The 20373-nt window shown below is 38.7% G+C and overlaps 1 protein-coding gene across 3 annotated transcripts in view; it reads right to left on the reverse strand.

The window, feature by feature from the left end:
• Positions 1-20373, reverse strand: part of Pdzrn3 (PDZ domain containing ring finger 3) — a 387594-nt gene that overhangs the window by 181389 nt on the left and 185832 nt on the right. The gene's annotated exons all lie outside the window — the stretch shown is intronic.

Raw genomic sequence — 20373 nt, forward strand, 5'->3', positions numbered from 1 at the left:
TACATACACATATACACACACATCTTCTTTATCCAGTCTTCAGTTGATGGACAATTGGGCTGTTTCCAAGTTTTAGCTATTACAAACTGTACCTCTATAAACATGGGTGTACATATATTATTGTGGCATGATTCTTTTAATTCTTTTGGGAAGATACCCAGCAGGGGAATAGCTGGGTCAAATGGGACTTCTAATCCTTGTTGCTTGAGGTATCTCCATATTGATTTCCACAGTGGTTGTACCAGTCTGAACTCTCACCAACAATTATGAAGGGTTCCTATCTCCCAACAACCCCACCAGCATTTGTTATTGGTTGATTTTTGATAGCAGCCATTCTTACTGGGGTGAGATGGAATCTCAGTGTTTTCATCTGCATCTCTTGAATGACCAGTGATGTGGTACATTTTTTCATATGATTATTTGCTGCTTTTACTTCTTTGTCTGAGAAATGTCTGTTCATCTTAGATGCCCATTTTTGAATTGGGTTTTTATATTTTGGAGGGTTGACTGTTTTGAATTCTTTATATACTCCACATAGTACACACACCTGTGTCTGAGAAACAGCTGGTAAAAAGTTTTTCCCACACTGTGGGTTGTCTCTTAGCTCTGCTTATGATTTCTCTGGCAGTGTAGAAGCTTTTTAATAAGATGAGATCGCCATTGTTGATTCTTTGTGCTAATTCCCGTGCTACTGAAGATATGTTCATAAAGTCTTTTCCTATGCCAATGTCTTCAAGAGTTCTGTCTAACTTATCTCAGCAAATTTTGTGCTAATTCCCGTGCTACTGAAGATATGTTCATAAAGTCTTTTCCTATGCCAATGTCTTCAAGAGTTCTGTCTAACTTATCTTCCAGCAAATTTAGTGTCTCTTTTTTAATATTTAGATCCTTAATCCACTTGGATTTTAGTTTAGTGCATGGTGAAAGATAAGGGTCTAGTTTTAATCTTTGGCAGGTTGAAATCTAGTTTTTCCAACACCATTTATTAAAGAGGCTATCTTTCCTACAGAGAGGGTGTTTGGCTCCTTTGTGAAAGCTGAGGTAGTTGAGTATTTCTGATGTTTATGTATCTTCTAATCTGTTCCACTGATCCTTATGTCTGTTTCTTTGCCAGTACCATGCTCTTTTTATCACAGTGGCTTTGTAGTATAGTTTCAAAATGGGGATTGTGATATCCCTTGCCATGTCTCTGGTGCCTACAATTGCTTTTGCTATTCTAGGTCTCTTCTGATTCCAAATGAATTTTTGGATTGTTTTTCTAGTTCTATGAAATAAACTGGTGGGATTTCAATGAGGATTGCATTTAATCTGCATAGTAGTTTTGGAAGTATGGCCATTTTCATTATATTGATTCTTCATACTCAGGAACAAGGGATGATTTCCCATTTTCTTATATCCTCTTCAATCTCTTGTTTTGAGTGCTGTAGTTTTCAGTGTAGAGGTCTTTTGTCTCCTTCGTTAGATTGATTTCTAGGTATTTCATTTTATGGATGCTATTGTGAATCTGACTTGGTCAGGTGTATGACCTTCCTGATGACCCTCTGTATTCTGTTCATCAGTATCTTATTGAGGATTTTTGCATCCATGTTCATTAGGAAGATTAGTCTGTAGTTCTTTTTTGATTGGATCTTTCCCTGGTTTTAGAATCAAAGTAATACTTATTTCCAGGAATGAATTTGGAAATATTGCTTCTCTTTAAATTTCACTGAACAGTTTAAATAGTGGCAATCATTCTTCTCTAAATGTCTTGTATAATTTATCAGCGAAGCCATCAGGGCCTGCACTTTTCTTTGTTAGCGAATTTTTAATTACATTTCCAATCTCACTGATTGTAACTGGAGTGTTAAGAATGCTTATATCTTCTTCATTCAACTTTGGTAATTCATATGTATCTAGAAATCTGTCCATTTCCTCTATGTTTTGCATTTTATTAGAGTAAAGGTTCTCGTATTAATGATCCTCTGGGTTTCTGCTGAATCTGTTGTGACTTCCACCATTTTCATTCCTAATTGTATGAATTTGAGCCTTTTCTTTCCTTTTCTGATAAGGGTTTTTTTTTTGGCTAAGGGTTTATTGATTTTATTTATTCTTTTGAAAAATCACCTCTTCCATTCATTGATTTTTTTGTATCATTCTCTTAGACTCTATTGCACTAATTTCTGCTCTGGTCTTTATAATTTCCTCTCTTGTATGAGCTTTAGGTTTCTCTCGCTCTTCTTTTTCTTAAAGCTTAAGATTCACCATTAGGTTGTTTATTTGAGCTTGCTTGGTTTTCCTAGTGTGGACATTCACTGCTATGAATTCCCCACGTAAAACTGCTTTCATTGTATCCCACAGATTCCTGTATGTTGTACTGGCACTGTTATTAAATTGTAAAAACTGTCCAATTTCTTCTTTAAATTCTGCTGTGATGTACTGGTTTTTCAGGAGAGTGTTATTCAATTTCATTGTGTTCATGAAGTTCTATGGTTTCTTATGCTATTGATCTCCAGTTTAATTGCTGGGTGGCTTGATAATACACATGGGATAACTTCAATTCCTTTGCATTTACTTCAACATGTTCTATACGCTAGAGAACAAGTGCCTTCAGACCCATACAGAGAAAGTCATGCATTTCAAACTTCATTAAAGAGGCAGTGGTTCTAGATGAATTTAACCTGGGAAAGGAAGGCCCTTTATATTTGTCCCTATGTCACCACCTGTTATCTGGCACCTTACCTCTCATTACATGGAGAAGCATTCCTGGGGGTGTTTATTCATCTAGCTGGAAAACCGATGAAGTCAGTCCTGACTGAGGGTGAACATCAAGTTTCTGAGCTGATCTGGGACCTGCAAAGAACTGAAGGATCCTAACAGAAGGTTTGTGTATGAGGCCCTAGGAGTCCCGTGACTGTGCACATATGTGTGAAGTGGGATGGGGGATTCAAGACGGCACAATTTTTGGTAAGAAGATGAACTCACATCAGGTCCTTAGGGAGGCCTGTCACCCCCAAGCCCTAAAGAATCTCTGCACAGAGAGATAGAGCAGTTTTCTATCAAATCCTGCCAGGGGTTCACACAGCTATGCAGGCTTAGAGAGAAAGAGGGGCAAACATTTGTCTTGCTCTTCTCACAAGTCTGAGAACTTCCCATTCCTCTTTGCCTAGCGCTTTATTCCCCCCTGCCCAAATGACCCTGTGATGTCACCACATGCTGGGCTGGACTCCAGCCAAAGAGTCTACTTGCTCAAGTAACAGGGGGCTTCTTTTGTGGCCTCTTCACCTGCGGCAATTTCTTGACAATCAGTCTAAGACTCAGAATAGGGCTTTTATTTAAACTTAACTCGAGTCTGTCCATGAAAAATGCACATGACCTCATTCTGTATCTCTCTGGACAAGTAAGGCTGGGTTATTCTCTACAAATGACTGTGTTTTGCTATTGCTGATATTTTTCCAGAGTGTGGCCTTAATTTTATCTTGCTTTATAATGGTAAAATTTACCTCAAACTAACTCTGAAATATAATATGGTTGTCTTTACAGTATCCGGTCAACAACTTTGACATAACACACTAAAAGCAACCAGCAACAGGTTTTAACTCAATAAAGTGCCACTTTTTAGGGGGAGGCGAGATAAATTTTGGTGCATGAGGTTTATCTAATGTATAAATATCAAAGGTTCAAACACATTCCCACATAGAATAAATCTATGCAAAAGTATAAGCAACATTCCTTTCAACTTCTTCATAGAAAGACATTGTGGTTTTGTGTGTGTGTGTAGTGTGTCTCTCTCTCAGTTGAGTAGGCAAAGAACTGATATTTTTGCAGTATGTTTCTTACTTCCCTCACATTTTAAAACAAACACACTACACATTCCATGACTGTTCTTTTTCTTAAATACTAGCTTTTACCAAAGACCACCATGGTATTGCTAATGGACATCCAACTATGCTATGTTAGTTTCTGAATAAATAGGACTCGACTCTGAGAGATATACCTTTCAATAACCAACTTGTAACATGTATGGGTATATCTGTGTGAGAATGTCCATCATCTAACTTGATATTTTATTTAAATGTTTCTGACATTATAAAGACATATTAGCTCACCATGGGAAAATTTTTTAAAAATTATATAAAAATACATTATACATTCAACTTCTTGGAGTCCAAGTTCCTGGATTTCAGAAAGTGTATGCCAGGATATGGCTGCAATACTGTTTTAGGCCCTAAAAAGGCAAAATCACTGAAGGATGTATCAGCAGATGTTGCACTGAATAAGCTGGGTCATAGACACAGGATGAAATAATGTGCACTTATTAAAACCCATGAGCTATATTTGCATCTGCTGAAGGAATGGCCATGATACACTATTAAAGAAAAGTATGCTGTCAAATGAAAACATTAAGATTGTACAGGAGTAAAGACAATGATCAAAAACGGAAAGGAAAAGCTGACATCTCATACGTGTGTATGTAGCTTTTACTTCAAAGGATCTCGGTGAAGGGCACAGAGGGCAACGTGCCAGGGCATACCGAGGACCTCAGGGCATGGGGGAAGGCAAAGAGAAGAAGGCAGGTGTGTTTTCTTCATTTCAAAATTTCTATTGTTTCAGTGACTGTGGTAATACCACATAACATAATAATTGTGGGGGTGGAATGTTCAATAAAAGTTTTTTTAGTGAAAGACATGCATATTATAAAACAATCTCAGAATCTACTCTTTCTACCCTCCAAGTTATATTACTGCTCGCAACTCGATATACACAAATTCTTACCATGTCCTACATTTATACTAAAACTTTTCAAACAAATTTTTAAGTGGAGAGTGTTTGCACATGCCTGTAATCCCATCACTAAGAAGGCTGAGGCAGGAGGACTGCCATGAGTTCAGGGACATCCTGGACCTAGTGAGTTCAAGGACAGCCTGAACTACACAGTGAGACACTATCTCAGAAAACAAAACAGTAAACAAGTCAAACTAAATTTCTATTTTATATAAAACTGGTTATATGGGCTTCAGGGGGTAGCTTTGTTTTTTGAGACAGGAGTCTCACTATGTGGCCCAGGGTAGCCTCAAATTCCTACACTCAAATGATCCTTCTGCCTCAGCCTCCCCAATGCTGAGACTATAGGTGCACACCATGCCCTGTCTAGCTGTTTTTATGATGATTATTGCTTGTGTATGAGTACACAGGGAGAGCGAGAGAGTTCTGTAAAATGCCTTTCACTTAGCAAGGCTCCCATATCTGATGCATGGTGTCTGGCTAAGCAGACATGTGACACAGAGGAATGTACAAATGGCCAGATGTAGTTTTGGGATCCTGTCTTCCTCAGTGGGTAGCTGTGACATAATGAGGCACTTATCCAAGTCTCAGTGGTGTCACTTGTAAAATGAGAACAAGACTGCATGTTATTGCAGGACAGTGGGGAAACCAGGAGTAACACTTTAGGACAACTAAACGCTCAGCCCGTGCTCCTGATGTATGACTCACAAGTTACAGGAGAATCTCACCAAATGAAAATTATCAGTAGTAATACAGTAATAATAATGTCACTGACTACTTGATGTGTTCTAAGAACGCTTTTAAATTTTTGAAATAATTAACTGAAGGACTGATTCACATTTTTCTGACAAGAAAATGAAAAGTCCAGAAAAGTTTAGAAACTAGCCCAAGGTAACACAGCTAACAGAATCACAGCTGAGAGCAAACCCAACGCAGCTCACTGGCCACATCCACTGCACACCAAGGTGATGCTGGTGTGCAATATTGTGACTGGGGTAGGATTAGATGGAATAAGTTCTTCTACACCAGGTAACAGGATAAACCATACTGGCTAAAACCTCTTGGGTAGGAGTCAGTGTTCTCAGCTGTGATCTCCAGACCCTTTCACTAGAGGATGCATGTGTTACCCTCCCGGACAGGCTGAGCCAGTCCACTGTGATGTCCACTCTTTCACCATCTCCCCTTGGAGGTCTGTCAAGTCATGCCCTACAAAGCACATCCAACAGCAGGGCTTCTCTTCTTCCCACATGACCTCCACTATCCCAAGTAAAACTTAATAGGAAGCAAGAAAACCCCACACGTAAACAGGGCAGGGTAGCGTCCCAGCCTGTATCCACTTGATACCATAATCCTGTACTGGGCAGAACCTGTGCCCCGGATAGTCAGCTCATTATCTTAACTTACCATGGAATGAATGGGTCCACATGGGCTATGGTTATGAAAATCCCTCAGCCAGCTCATCAAACACACAGGCCATCCTAAAGTCATGGAACAGTAATTTCCACTCTCCAGTAGCCAGAGACAATCAGTATGTGTAGCACCTCGTGTGGTACTCTCCTAACTTAAATCAAAACAGCATTTCAACTTGCTGAAAGATCTAAAAAATCTAATTCTAGTTCTGTCCCGTAGGTGGTCCGTACCATTAAAGCACCAACAATTAGCATTATGCTTTCACTTCCAATGTCACTGAGCTTCTTTTCTCTCTCTGACAAGGAAGGACATTCCTTCTTTCTGGCGTGGTTAATGAGGGGAGAAAAAAGAGAGGAGAGAGAAAGAAAGGAAGGAAGGAAGGAAGGACGGATGGACAGACAGGCAGTCCATTTATATTCTAAGGGCTCTGCTCCCATGCTTTCCTGGAGGAGAGTCTGGCATCCTATCACAGCAGCCTCTTCCACGACAGCTACTGAACTTCAGGTGCAATGGGGGAGATGTTTGGGAGAAAAAGGAAAAAAGAAAAGAGGAATGGGAACCACAAGATAAAACCAAACAGGATAAGACCAAACAGGATAATCAAAGACAGCCCTCCTTCACTTTGGAGTTAACTTGAGCACTAAGAACACATTTTCCCCAATTAGGAAAATGGCTCCATTTCCAGCACAAGTTACCCACTTTTATTTCCTAGTTGGGTGCTCCAGTTACTGGTGGGTGTACCTGTAAGTACAGGCACATGCTTTGTAGAAAATGAAAGCTGATTCAGACAGAAGGGGAAATGTATTACCGATAAAGCCCTGTTACAAGTTGCAACTTTATTATCATTTTAAAGTTACTTTGATAGATTCCTCTAGCCTTAATCTCTTTTAAATCTAGTGTTACTAGAAGAATGTTACTAAACAACAGCATTCCATGGTAGGCCCTGTAAATACAAAAGCTATTTTATCAAACACCATTGCCTTATATTGTGAATATTTTCATTCTTGTCAGAATCTCAAAATAAGCAAAAGTGCTACGTAAAATGCACTCAAAAGTTTGTGTTAACAAAAGCAGCTAATGATGTAGATACCTTACTACTAGCCATTTAGTTTAACTGAGATATCATTTACAATACTAAAAAGTCCACTTGAAAAAAACTTTTGCCATCCCATCCCAATAAAGAACAAAGACATCATAGTACTTTTATCATTTCCTTTTGAGATCTTCAAGCCAAAAATTTTTTGTTGTTGTTTTTGTTTCACAATGAGTTATTTAATGTAATTACAGGCTTCCTCTACTTTTGAGAGATGATATTTCAGCTTCAAGTTGGCTGGTGCAAAGTACACAGGCAGATGCCGTTAGGTCTAAACATCTCTAGCTTTCTTTCTTGGCTGAAGCACTTAAAGGAAAAATGAAAATCAATACCTTATATTGGTCTTACCATTCTAAATCATAGGAATTCAGGTTTTAAAGTTTCTGTTAACAAATAGTATTAAGAAAACATTTAGGAAATGTCTATTGAGATACTCCTACTTTGATCTTTTCATTTATATTAAGATTCACATCCTGTAGGACTTAATAGTTATTCTACAAGGACATTCGTCTACTATCAGTTTGTTACTTTTCCTCACTAGTTCAGCAAAAAATACAAATTTCCAACATTTTTGATAAATAAACTAATAGTAAAAAGCAAAATAAACCCATTGACTGCAACAGGTTCTATGCAGTGTCCCATTCATCAAATCCCTCCTGGCTTGTGGCCCAGTGGCAAGAAGCCATGAAGGCCTCTGGTTAATGCTCTCATTTGCATTTCCCCTTAGAGAAGCTCTCAGAGAGTTCCACTATGGATTAGCACTTCACTGAGAGTTCAGCTTAATTAAGCAACTGTGACGAAGAAATTGTCTCCTTGAACACACACGCTGATTCCATGGCAGTAATAGGGGCTAAACCTCCATGGAAGAAAACGGCACTCTCAAGGCACAAGTGGGCAAAGGCATCATTCAGGTCATAGTTGGTATTGCTTTCATGGTCTTAAAACTGGCTCGGACAGAGAGATAAGATCCAAGACAATGACAGAGGAGGGGACAAAGGTGACCAATGTTAAATGTTTTTCCAATATGGTGGTAAAGACCACAGCTTGAGCGAGAAGCACAGGTGCTAAAGGAAACTCATACTCTGTCTAAGAGAAAGTAACTTACTTGCAAATAACTCAATTTCTTACATCTTACTGCTAAACAGGACTAAGAAAAATGTTTACTTACAAGATAGATTAGAATTCATAAATGCAACAAACATCTTTCACTTTTTTCTGAACTTTAGTTTCTAAAACCTGCTGTGGTATACCAAAAATTGAACTTCTGATTTTTATAATAATTAAATTATATTTATCTTTTTACTTTGAAAGCAAAATTAGGGCTTCCTCATAATTTCTCTCTGGCAAGCTCATCCTCTCCCAAGCTTCCAAATAAAGGAACTCTCTGTTCCCAAATTCCTCCTGGCACTGGGAGAGATGTCTATTTTAACCTGCTACTATTCCTGTACGAACAGCTGGTAGATTCCACCTGTCTGCAGGAGGTGTCGTCAAAGTATCAAATATCCTCCAAGCCTCATGACATACTGTCACCTGCCTTGAATGCTTCTAATGTGACTGCCTGCCTTTTTACACTTAGAAGTTGATCATGTGACTTAAAGTCTATTCCTGAGTCAGGCAACAGATATTTACTGATCAGATATTCTGCACCAGACATGGTGCTAGATAGTGGGAAAACAGGAAGTATAGGGCTTAATCTACATATCTCTGCTCTCGGGGGTGGGGGGCTTACACTTAAAACAGCGCTCTCCTTGGTCCTTCCCCACCCCACCACACACTTCACAAGGCCCTCTCACCACGAGAGGTGCTAGATTTGGAAGCCTGTATGGGTGTGACTCACGAACTTCCAGCAGCACATGGAAGGCCATCACGACAAAGGCCACACAAAGCCTCCACACAAATCATCAGGCTGGTCCAAGCTCCTCAGTGGAAGAAGACATGACCTTGCACACCAAAGCTTCACACACAGAAACAACTTCGGTTTCCAAAGGCTGGACCTGGGTCCCTTTGTAGTTATCCCATTACGATCCAAGTGTCCACTGGCTCATGTTATCCATTTGTGAGTGGTATACGAAACCCATGAACTGTGCACCAAGCAAGAAAGATATGGGTAGAAAGATGACAGGCAGGGGATCTTATTCTTGCAAACATAGGCCGTATACTTTATCAAATCTGACTCCATCCTTTTGGCAACAGTTTGGGTCTCAGAACTGCCATCAGTGGACTTGGCAGACTCCAGTATAGAATATCAGGATAAGACCTATGCTGTATAAGGTACATATGTCTGTCTTCCAAAGCAGAATGCTTGCAAATGTTGGGTCACTGCCCTTTAGCGAGCCATAATATCAACTTAGTGGGTGGCAAAAAGCATTCAAAGAAAAAGAATGAAATATAAATATCAGACTGCATTGTATGTAGCAAGGATGAATGCCTTATGAAGTATTTTTTCCATTACTGTACACATATTACACACCCACTCACATTTGCAGTGCTGTGCTGGGCCATATACAAGGCATTTTTTGCTACAGGTCAGTACCAAAAAAGTTTGCAAAACACTCCTCTGAAGAGCAGTCTAGCATGGTGAGCAGTCTGAGCTGCATCAATCAAAAGATATGCATGTGATAAATACCTACAACTGGAATGGTGAAGACAGCAGTTTTAAAAACTATGAAAACAATAAAATTGTGTTTGTGAAAGAGGAATTCCACAATTTCTGGCCTATGATGCCAATTTTACCTTGCTGCCTCTGAGATTCGTTAACAATAATTAATTGTTCTCAGCATTGGGTTGTTTTTAAAGGGTCCTGCTTCCTCCCCCACCAAACCACAGTTGCTACCAAAGTCATTCAGTCTGGTCCATGGCAGCTACACGTAAGATGAAGTGAGGGAACACCCAGCACTACTTTAGGTGGCTCTCAGCTCTGCTAAAGAAACCGCTCCAATAAGAGGTTATTCCACCGTCTCTATCCAACCCCCTGCTTATGTCTAGCAGTCAGACTTGATATAAGGCTAAATGATCACAGCACCAATTTTAAAACAAACTTTAAGTGTAACAATGTACAGAAAGTGAACATAGTGTTAAGTCTTCATGCATCTGCACAGGATGAACACACTCAAGAATTACCTAGATGAAAACCGAAATAGGACCCTAAAAAGCTACCCTAAGTGCTACTCCTAGTCACTGTCCAGACTTTTATCTCATGAAAGAATTTTACTTCTATACAAAAAGAAAGCAAGGCTCAAGAATCATACTCCTGCACAAGGAAAGACTCCAGCTTAAATCAATCAGCAATGTTTTTATGATTTTTTTAACTGTTATTTTCTATTTCTGACATCTTAAAACAGCTTTCCAGTTAGTCACAACATTCATTTCCTTTTAAAATAAGTTTACATTAAGCAAAAGAATGTTGCTTTAAGAAAAATGTTAAGTGCTTAGCAAAACAGGCGGTACATCTGTGGCAAAACATGAACAGGTGGTATATAACTGACTACCTGTTACGGGAGATGCTTGTGTGGGTTTGCAATCCATAAGAAATGCTTCAGGTTACTGACCATCTCTCACTGTTGATCTTCCTTGGATGGGCCTGTATTGTCCCCCTCCCCCGTGGTATAGCAGAAAGCCTAAGCTTCTCTCTTGGATAATCTTAGGTAGCTTAACGATCAGTTCTCTTGGTAAGCAATGTGATCTTTTTTCTTTTTTCTTTCTTTTTTTTTTTGTTGTGCTGAGGATGGATCCCAGGGCCTCACACATGCTAGGCAAGGAGGTGTTGTCAAAGCCTCTGAGTTATACTCCCAGCTCTCTGCAATGTTATTTTTATACCCTTTTGGCTTACAGTTCTTACATGTGTCATGCTAACTAAGATTGAAAGCAGCTGATTCAGTATGAAAGGAAGCAAAATGAGCAAGATATGTTAATGCATGCACCAACTCCCCAAAATGAACATCGCTATTCTATAATATACACACAAACTAAAAACCTATTATTACCTTTTAAAAACTGTTAAATTCTAAAAGGTCACTTAGAACTTGGATCTACTCTAATGAAAGGCCACAAACAACTTCTATTATTGAACGCCCTTAATATTTTAATTGTGGCAAAAAAACAATAAACACTTGGTATGGACTTAGCTTTCCAAATAACTAAAGGAGAAAAGAAATATTTTAATAGAAATAGCGACTTACTTCCTTACTCTCTTCCCTCTCAATTAAGAGCATTCTCTGTGTTCAGTCAAATCTACTAAATCTGGTAGGGCTGACCCCCTGCCTTACACCTCTGAGTTCATTAATATAAGAAGCAAATGAACCTAAACTTACCTGTGAGGGGCTTTACAGGTGATTAAGTCCCACCATCACAACAGATTTTCTTGCCACTACTCTACATACTACGACCTGGCCAAAAGATTCTCCTTTAATTTCTTACATAGTATAAACAAATTTTCTTAAATACAGACTATATTCAGAACAACTCAGAACTTCATTCAATGTGCCATGGGTTTCCCATGTGACTCATACAAAATGAAGGTAAAAATCTCACAGGTTAATGTGAAAACAAAGAAGTGCTTATGTGTACAAGTGTGCACATTCCTGCACACTCACTTATGTATTCATATATACTCTTCTATAGAGTAACATATACACATGGATATTTTATATAAGCTTTTTAACTCCAAGCAAACAAACAAATAAAAACCTTACTCGTCAAAACACAGCAAATTAGATGACTGGCAAATGAATAATAAAGTGTGGTTTAGAACTTGATTAAAATGCAAATACTAAGGTTAAGGTAATGTTTCACTGAAAATGACTCTACCAAACTCAGCAATTTCCTTCCTCTGGTTTGATCATATTTCTCTCTACTAAAAGGAAGGAGCTGTGAGGTACCAAGAAGCTGTTAGGGCATCTGAGTGGTGACATTAAAACCTCAACAACGTTATTACAATATCATTAGCCCTTTAGAGTTAAAGGGAAAGTATATTTTTCTAGTTCTCCAACTTACTTGTTAATAGCCAAAGGAAATTAAGATACTGCTAGATGGAAAGCATTGAGAAGTCTCACGATTTCAGTGAAAATATTATGACTTTTTGTTCAGTTCCTTCTTTTTTACACTCCCTCTATCGCAAGCAATTAATTCCATTTCAATTCCCCATCACATGTTAAAATCATATCACACAAGACTCTTATGAGCACATGGACTCAGATATTTCAAAGACTGACACAAAACATCAGCAATCTAATAACAGTGCTGCAACAAAATCTTTCTTAATCCCATTTTATTTGAACTCCTCCCATTTCATTTAGGTTAGACTTTCAAACACGTAATGGAAATATGATGTGTTCCACATGCAATTCCCACACCCCATCAGATTCCAGCATGAAAGCTATTAAGTCCATTCTTCAGTGATCAAACTAAGAAAGTTTTCGGTAATGACAATGCTTAGTATCCGTAAGGGTTCTATTTTCGTCTTCACTATATTTTCCAATTTTTCTACATTGGTGCATTACACTGTTGTTAAGAAATGAAAATGTTTCCCTAAGAAGAAATGAAATATAACTTGCAGTCTTGAGGGAAGATTTTGTTGAAGGAATACAAACACATCAAAATGTTAAAATCCCAACTATTCTTCTTGAATCAATGTAAAATGGAAAATCCTAATCTATTCTGGCGCTTTGAAATAGCTGATACTGCACGCATGATTGTTTTACTTTATTTTTAGAACACTTAAGTCAGCACATGTGCAGTGAATTACCATGTTGTTCACACAAAGACATAAATTAAAAATTATTCCTGATTGATCAAGTATCTTGATTTATATGGCCTTAGGAAGTGGCAGCTCTTACTCAACCCAGATACAAAGTGTTACTATTTCAAAAAGAAATCTAAGACAAATTAAAATGGCCTATTCACAACTGTAATTTCAGGTTTATGAAACTGTGCTATACAGCCATCATCAAAGCACTGGCTTGCTGGAAGGCCTCTCTCTCCAGCCAGGCTCTGAAGACTGACAAGAAACAATACAGAACGAATCACCTAGTGAGCATTTATTCTGAGCCAAGTTTACAGTATTTGGGCACATGCAGTATTTTCTTCATTATGGCAAACCTATGCCATATGTAACATTATCCACATATTACGGAAGAAAACAATGCTCAAAGACAATAAGAAGCTTGGCTAAGGTCTGAAGGTAATAAAGAGTAGAACTAGATTTCAAAGCTGGGCTGATTCTACAGCCCATGGTGCTCAATCACTGCACATACTAAGTGTCCTTCTAGTTAGCCTAGTGTCAGTTACCTCTGCATGGATCACACATGTAAATTTCCCAAAGCAGGAGCCCACACATTAGTGCTCTAAAGATCCTGACCTGTCTCCAATCAGGGAAAGCCCAATGCACACCCAAAGCACGAACATATACTGTGCTACCCACTGTCTTTCTTTCACGGCTACCCTAAGAACTTGCGAACCATCAAGACAACAAGCCACACCAGGGAGCACTCTGACTCATCTCGCTGTATTTTCAAACCAATATAGAGCCATTTTTTGGATACAGGTAGTGATATGTCTGGCCAATGCATTCTCAAATCAACCTGTGTGGAAGCATACAATTCTTAGCAACAGCATTCTTGAAAAGAACAGAAAGCCAGTTAGTGATTGTTAGCAGTGATCTATATCTACCTCAGAGCTCCTCCAAATATTAAAATAGAAAATACAAACATATTTAGTCCTTTTCTTCATTTACTGAAATTTTTCTCTTGAGGGATGGGGAAGTTGCTATGAAACCGAACTATGTTGGGCTTTCGGTTCTGATCCCTGAGAGCTGTTAAATGACCCACTTGGACTAGCAAGAAACAAAGTGATGAAAAAACCAAAGAGCTGCAGGAAGTGCCACTCTCAGGAGAAACGGGCTGGGACCCTGCTTCAGGCAGTTCACACAGAAAGGTAGGGCAAAAGTCAGAGTCCTCACTGAGCTAGGCAGACGTGGTGTGGCAGACTGATTCATGGCCCCTGCCCTCCACTGTGCAACTCAAAGGAGCCATCAGTGTTCATTAAGAGAACTCAAACTGCTGTGACTCCCTAATTAGGCAGGAGCTCACAGCACCCAGGAAGCTCAAGCTGGGCAGAACTGCAAATCAGTGTTTGCACCTGTTACTTCCTCAGGAATCTGTCTAATTGCAAGGCCCACTGACACCACCCCCCAACACACATCCCCCATAATCTATATAAGCACTGTGTTGAGTTTTAACTTTTCAAACCATGGAGGGAGTGATTCAAATGCGCTGCATGCATGTAAAAATCTACCAAAATGAAACTAATCTGTATAACTAATAAGCACTGATAAAAAATATAGGCAAATAGCTATTTACTACTTTGAAGGGTTCTTCCCACATCTCCCACAAATCAGTTTATCATTTAAGTCAGACCATCCCAAATCTTCCAAATTCAATAAAAATGTATCTAGCTCTTTTTATCTGACAACACAAAGCTAAAGCAAAGACACAAAGATTTAATTTTTTAGAAAAGATGAGTGTTCTCAAAATAGTGCCATGTGTAAGGAAGATGACCAAATATAAGATATTTTATCTGTTTTGCCAAGGGTTTGCTGAACTACTCTGTTGTCCTTAGGAAATTAAACAAGATTTAATTTTCTGACTTAATCTTCCCTTGAAAAACTTTAGGAGGACACCAGTCATTTCTGATTTATTCCTGATTTTAAAATACTTTGTGAACTAATTAAATCATATTAAGAGAAGACTATGAGGGACAGATGTAAAGCTTTCATGGAGTGAGAACTCCTTGTCAATTAGAACTGAGCTATAATGAACAAGCACAGAATGGGAGAAATGCTGTGCCAAAGAGAAGTACCCAGACTACAGATTTTCAGCCGGAAAGAGAGGCCTGGACCCTTTCCTTTCACTATTGTTATATATGCTGTGAGCATCTACAAATGAGAATGACTTTTTTTTTTGGTGCTGAGGATGGAACCCAAAGCCTCCTGCACACATGCGAGGCAAGCGTTCTACCATTTAACCCCTCCCTCAGCCTCATGTTGAATAATTTCTTAAAAAAGGAAATCTACAAGTAGCAATCAGCTTTGTGATACTTAAAATTCAAAAGAAACCGCTAACTCAACAAGTTTTTCTCCTTTGCTACTTTCTGGATTATAAAAAATATTCACTTTAAAAAACTTCAACATACCTGAAATGTGATTTTAAATATTTAAAGTACTCCATAATCCCAATATCCAAATAACAGTAACTATAAAATGTTTATTAACTCAGACTATTTTTCCTAGGCAGCAGCTAATACATATAAATGCCTTAAAATAAACAAATGGCATCATACCATATGTTCTATTTTTCAACTCACTTTTGTGTTAAACCGGTTTGAAACGTTGAATGTTACAAAGCTGTCCATTTGAAAATCTGGTTTCAAGACCGAAATAATAAGGCAAAAATAACTAAGTCTACACATAATTACAAGGAAGTATGTGCCATCATTAGAGAGAAATTAACACAAAATGTTCCCTTAAAAGTCAGTTGTGGAGTAAAGGGGGAATACTTAGTTTTTTGACTGGTCATATTATTAACTTTTAGAAAGTACATCTCCCTAAAATAGTTTAAAGTTTTCTAAAAAAATTCATTAGCAGCACTGCCTTCTTTCGGTAACACATAAGAAGAAAACATCTCAGAAATGTTTTGTTTTTTGCTAACTTCTACATGTATCTTTGATACTAAATTTTTATATTCCATACCAAAATTTTAATTCGAAATAACAATTCTCCACGTCTAAACTTAACAGCAAATTCCTCTAACATACATTATCTCCTTGATACACCTGGGGAGCACCACCAGTAGGAAAAAGAAATAGTAAGACTCTTCCCATGTTAGAGCTAAAGATACTTAGGCTCGACGTTTGGGATACCAAGTCCACAGAGGGAGTAGCTAGAGACTTAAAGCTGTGTCTCCTGACTTCCCCTTGGACTTGTCCCTTCTGGTATGAAAGAAAAGAAGTACATTTTAGAGAAACATTATGCTATTTTGTCAGGGTCCTCTGTTGTAGTGAGTGAACGCAATAAAAGGGGAAAAAACAAGAAGCTGTGCTCACTTTATTTTACATCTGAAGACCAAACGGATAGACTGATTTATCATCATGTACCCTGACATTACTTACAAATGACAGTGCAGCAGTTCCCCAAACATGTAAACAGGACAATCCAGAGAGAGCAACGTGCAGCAAAAAGTCACTCTTTACCTCACTTGTGCCCACGGCAAACAACACTAAATAGTCACCATGCTCCACACCATAGGCCGGGCAAGGTCACAGGATTCCATGACCTATAACCTTAGGTGATGTCCCAGTCAGCCAATTAAAATTGGTGTATGAGATGAAACTCTAGTCTCCCTCAGGAAATGGAGGGGTGAAGCTTAGTACCAATACTGGTGTCTGAAACCCGCTTACTTTGCAGCTAACAAAGAATCTTCCCAGGACAGCTTACATGACACCAAGTCTTTCTCATCAAAACAGAACAGCTCAGGAACTAAAGCAACAAGCTAAGAGATTTCACATTCACCTTAGTACGTTTTACTTATTAAATGGATAAATGCCACTGAATTCTTCATCCTCCTCCATTGAATGTGGTCGGGGGGGATCAGTGTAGCAATATAGCTTCATGTTGTTTACTTTTAACATTATCAAAAATGGATTATGTATATTTGTCAATAAATTTCCTGTGTGCAGCTGCACCAAGAATATCAAGTTCTTCTTAGTCCTATAATGAAAAGTATAACTTAAAAATTACTTGGTATATGGAATATTTTTTTCTCCAATACCAAATTCAAATTTCAATGGAAATAATTTTTAAAAATTCTAACCAATAATTTTTAATCCACTTAAATAGCAAAGAGATGGCCAAAACAAGAATGAGCTCAGTTCTCCAACTCACAAATCCTGAAGACTGATAAAAAAATACAGATGTGGACAGCTTCAGCCAGTCTTTGGGAAGGGATGTCAGCACAGCTTTATCATGTGGGCCTTTAGCTTACAGGCAGACCATGCCAAACAAAAAGTAGATGAAGGAAGAAATAATGCACTGAATAGCACAGGCCTCAGAGTAAACTTGATGGTCTCTTCACAGGTCTTAGTTTTTCCAATTCTTTTTTTTTGTACAAGCATTCTGTCAAATGAAGTGTTCAGAAGACAGGCCAAATAATTCACATGATAATCGATGGGGGAACATGTGATCCAAGGCTGCCTGGACTGATAGAAAGATAGCATGTTCCCCACAAATTCTAAGGGTGAAAAATCTTAATGGATTTTTTCATGATAACATTATGGGATTTCTCACCCCTTTCTCCTTCTGAAATAACTTACAATAGAGTCAGGTAGAATATCATTGGTCTAGAGTGGAGTAAACTAGCATAGCCATGGAGAAAGGTGTTACACTTGTAAAGACATTTGTTTCCACTGGCTAACCCATACTGGGCACTGGAAAGATTCCCCCAAAGATCTTAAGCTGTTGGAAAGAACAGAAGCAGTGTGGTTACTTTAAGAATTCTGGTGGCATTGAAGTAAAGGAGCCTGTGTTGTTTTAAAAAACATCTCAGAAAGCAGACTGGGAGGTAGAAAAACAAAAACCACTGTGACAGTTATGGATTCAAACAAATACTAAAAGATACTAGGGGGAAACTAAATTTGATTTTCTAAATAGGAACAATCTAATGTGGGGTCCGAAGTGGTAAAAAGGGCTGGAGGGAGCTCACAGGCTATGGAGATGATGAAGATACAAAAATATCAGGCAAATACAAAGTGTGGACATGAGGTAGGAGAGGTGTGATGACAATCTGTCCACCTAGACCCAGGGCTGGGAGGCACATGACATCAGCGATGAGCCTGGGCTCCTGCAGCCAGGTGGCTGAGCAGGCATTTAATCTAGAGAAGCCCACCATTCCCTGCCAGTGTCAGGACAGGCCAGTAAAGCTTTCTCATCAGGCTGTGGAGGAGCCAAGCAGAGGACATGGTTGGTGGCTATTGGTGTCACAACACACCTGCACGGTGGCACCAGCGGCCCACAGCATCACCACGTCTTAAGTCACTCTCCGCACATACTTATACTCAGATAGATATACTTTATTATAGATCACCTTGCTTTTTCTATATTAGTATAGTATTACAAATACATCTGCATGTGTGTTATATGCATAGATATACAAATATCATATATCTATGTATATAAAAGTTGTGAATTTTATTAAATTACCACATGGGTGGCATTTCAAAATATTTGTTATAAAAGGGGGGAAGCAGTTCTACCACTAATATTGTTGAAGATTACTGCTCTAGTTTCAGAAAACAGATACTAGTCAAAGCATAGTAACTTTGCAGTAAGGACAAAACTCCATCTGTCTTTCTGGATCTAATATAAGCACCCTTTGGCAAGAATTAAAGTTCTCATAGTAAAGTTCTGGTGGTAGTTTGCTCTCTCCCCTGAAAAGGGAGATATGTGACAGAAAACCATAAAGTCTCTAACTCTTCTCAGTGATGAAACACACACAAGCACACATGCGCATGCACACACACACACACACACACACACAATAATCAAACTCATGCCTCTTGGTAATAAACTCAGACACAGATGAGGTGAACCAGAGAACATATTTTCAGTCATGGGAATCCTGTATCATGTCAAAAGAGATTAGAATTTGACGGAGAAGGGCACGGTGTGTCAATTGCAATTATACATATATCGTTTCTCTATTGTGATCATCCTTCTCTCCATCTCAACACTGGGACATGATTAATACTTTACATACTGTCCAAAAAGCAGAATGTGACTTACCAGAACCGTACTGAACATTTCAAATACAGATCATCCTCTGCCAAGAGAAAATCCTGCCCAGCTGTAGATTTCTCATTTGCAAAACATAAGAGCAGCGAAATTCCATTACTTAGAGAAACTGGCTGTTCCCCAAACCCTTGGCAACAGAGGCTGTACTTATCTTTTTGAACAATAGTCTCAGAAAATGTATTCCCTCTCAAAAAAAAAAAAGGTAAGTAATGAATGTTAGCTCTTAGGAAAGGGCTCTTGCCCAAGAAAATTTCTGTTAGGGAAAATCTACCCTCGACCTGGGAAGTGACTCTAATGCTTGAGGCTAAAAGGTTTCCAACTTTAAGGGCTCGTCTAAAGGTCCAAGGGGATGTAACAATATTACGATAATCTGTAACACAAAATCAAGTATCCTGCTAATATGGGATCAGACTGAACCCACTTGCTCACAGCAGTGAGCTTTGCTTGTACCTTAACTCTTCTAGTTCATTTTTCTGGGAGATTTAACTGGGTATTTTCCTGAGGATATTTATTACCCTGAGGCATACTGCACTACACTGCAGAACTCTTTCAGATGAGTCTGGAAGAGTGAGATTTTGTTCTCTTAATGCCTCTTTCTCTGGAGAAATATGTGGCCATCTGCCAGGGGGTGACATGAACTTCACTTATGGATTAGCTCATGGTCAAGCTCCCACTCAGTCCAAAGTTTTGAAATGGGCCATAAAAACACACAGGAAATACAGACACTGCACAAATGTGTTCAGAACAACAAACACCTAGTGGTCTCTACTCTATCTCTCTAGTTTCTTATTTAATGCACTACATCATGGCAAGAGCCTGTGGGTGACTGTCTTACGGGATCCAGGATATTATCTTGAAGTCTCATATTTACTTATTCTCTAATATGAAAGCGAACAAATTTGGTACATGGATGTACTCATTAAAAAAGAAATCAGAGTGGTTAAAACCATCAGCAAAAGAGGTAGTTCTTTATATCAAACTCGGCAACAAAAGCCTACACAAGGAGACAACAAATAATTCTCTCGGCAACTCAAAGCAGCTCAAAACACTGAGCAATCTCACTGAAAGTGCTGGAGGGGGCACGTTGAACAACCTACTTCCCTGCCATAAATGCACCAACTTGCTCTACAAAGGTTTAAGACAATGAGCAAAAAATGACAATGAAAACCTCAGTGATGATGTGTGAGTGATTTCTACCACCAACCTTTACACTGTATCTGGGTGATCAAGACAAATGAGAACAAGTGAAGAGCTACGAAGACAAATATAT

The sequence above is a fragment of the Fukomys damarensis genome, unplaced genomic scaffold (genome assembly GCF_012274545.1).
Source record: "Fukomys damarensis isolate Sample0158 unplaced genomic scaffold, DMR_v1.0_HiC HiC_scaffold_28, whole genome shotgun sequence".
NCBI lineage: Eukaryota > Metazoa > Chordata > Mammalia > Rodentia > Bathyergidae > Fukomys > Fukomys damarensis.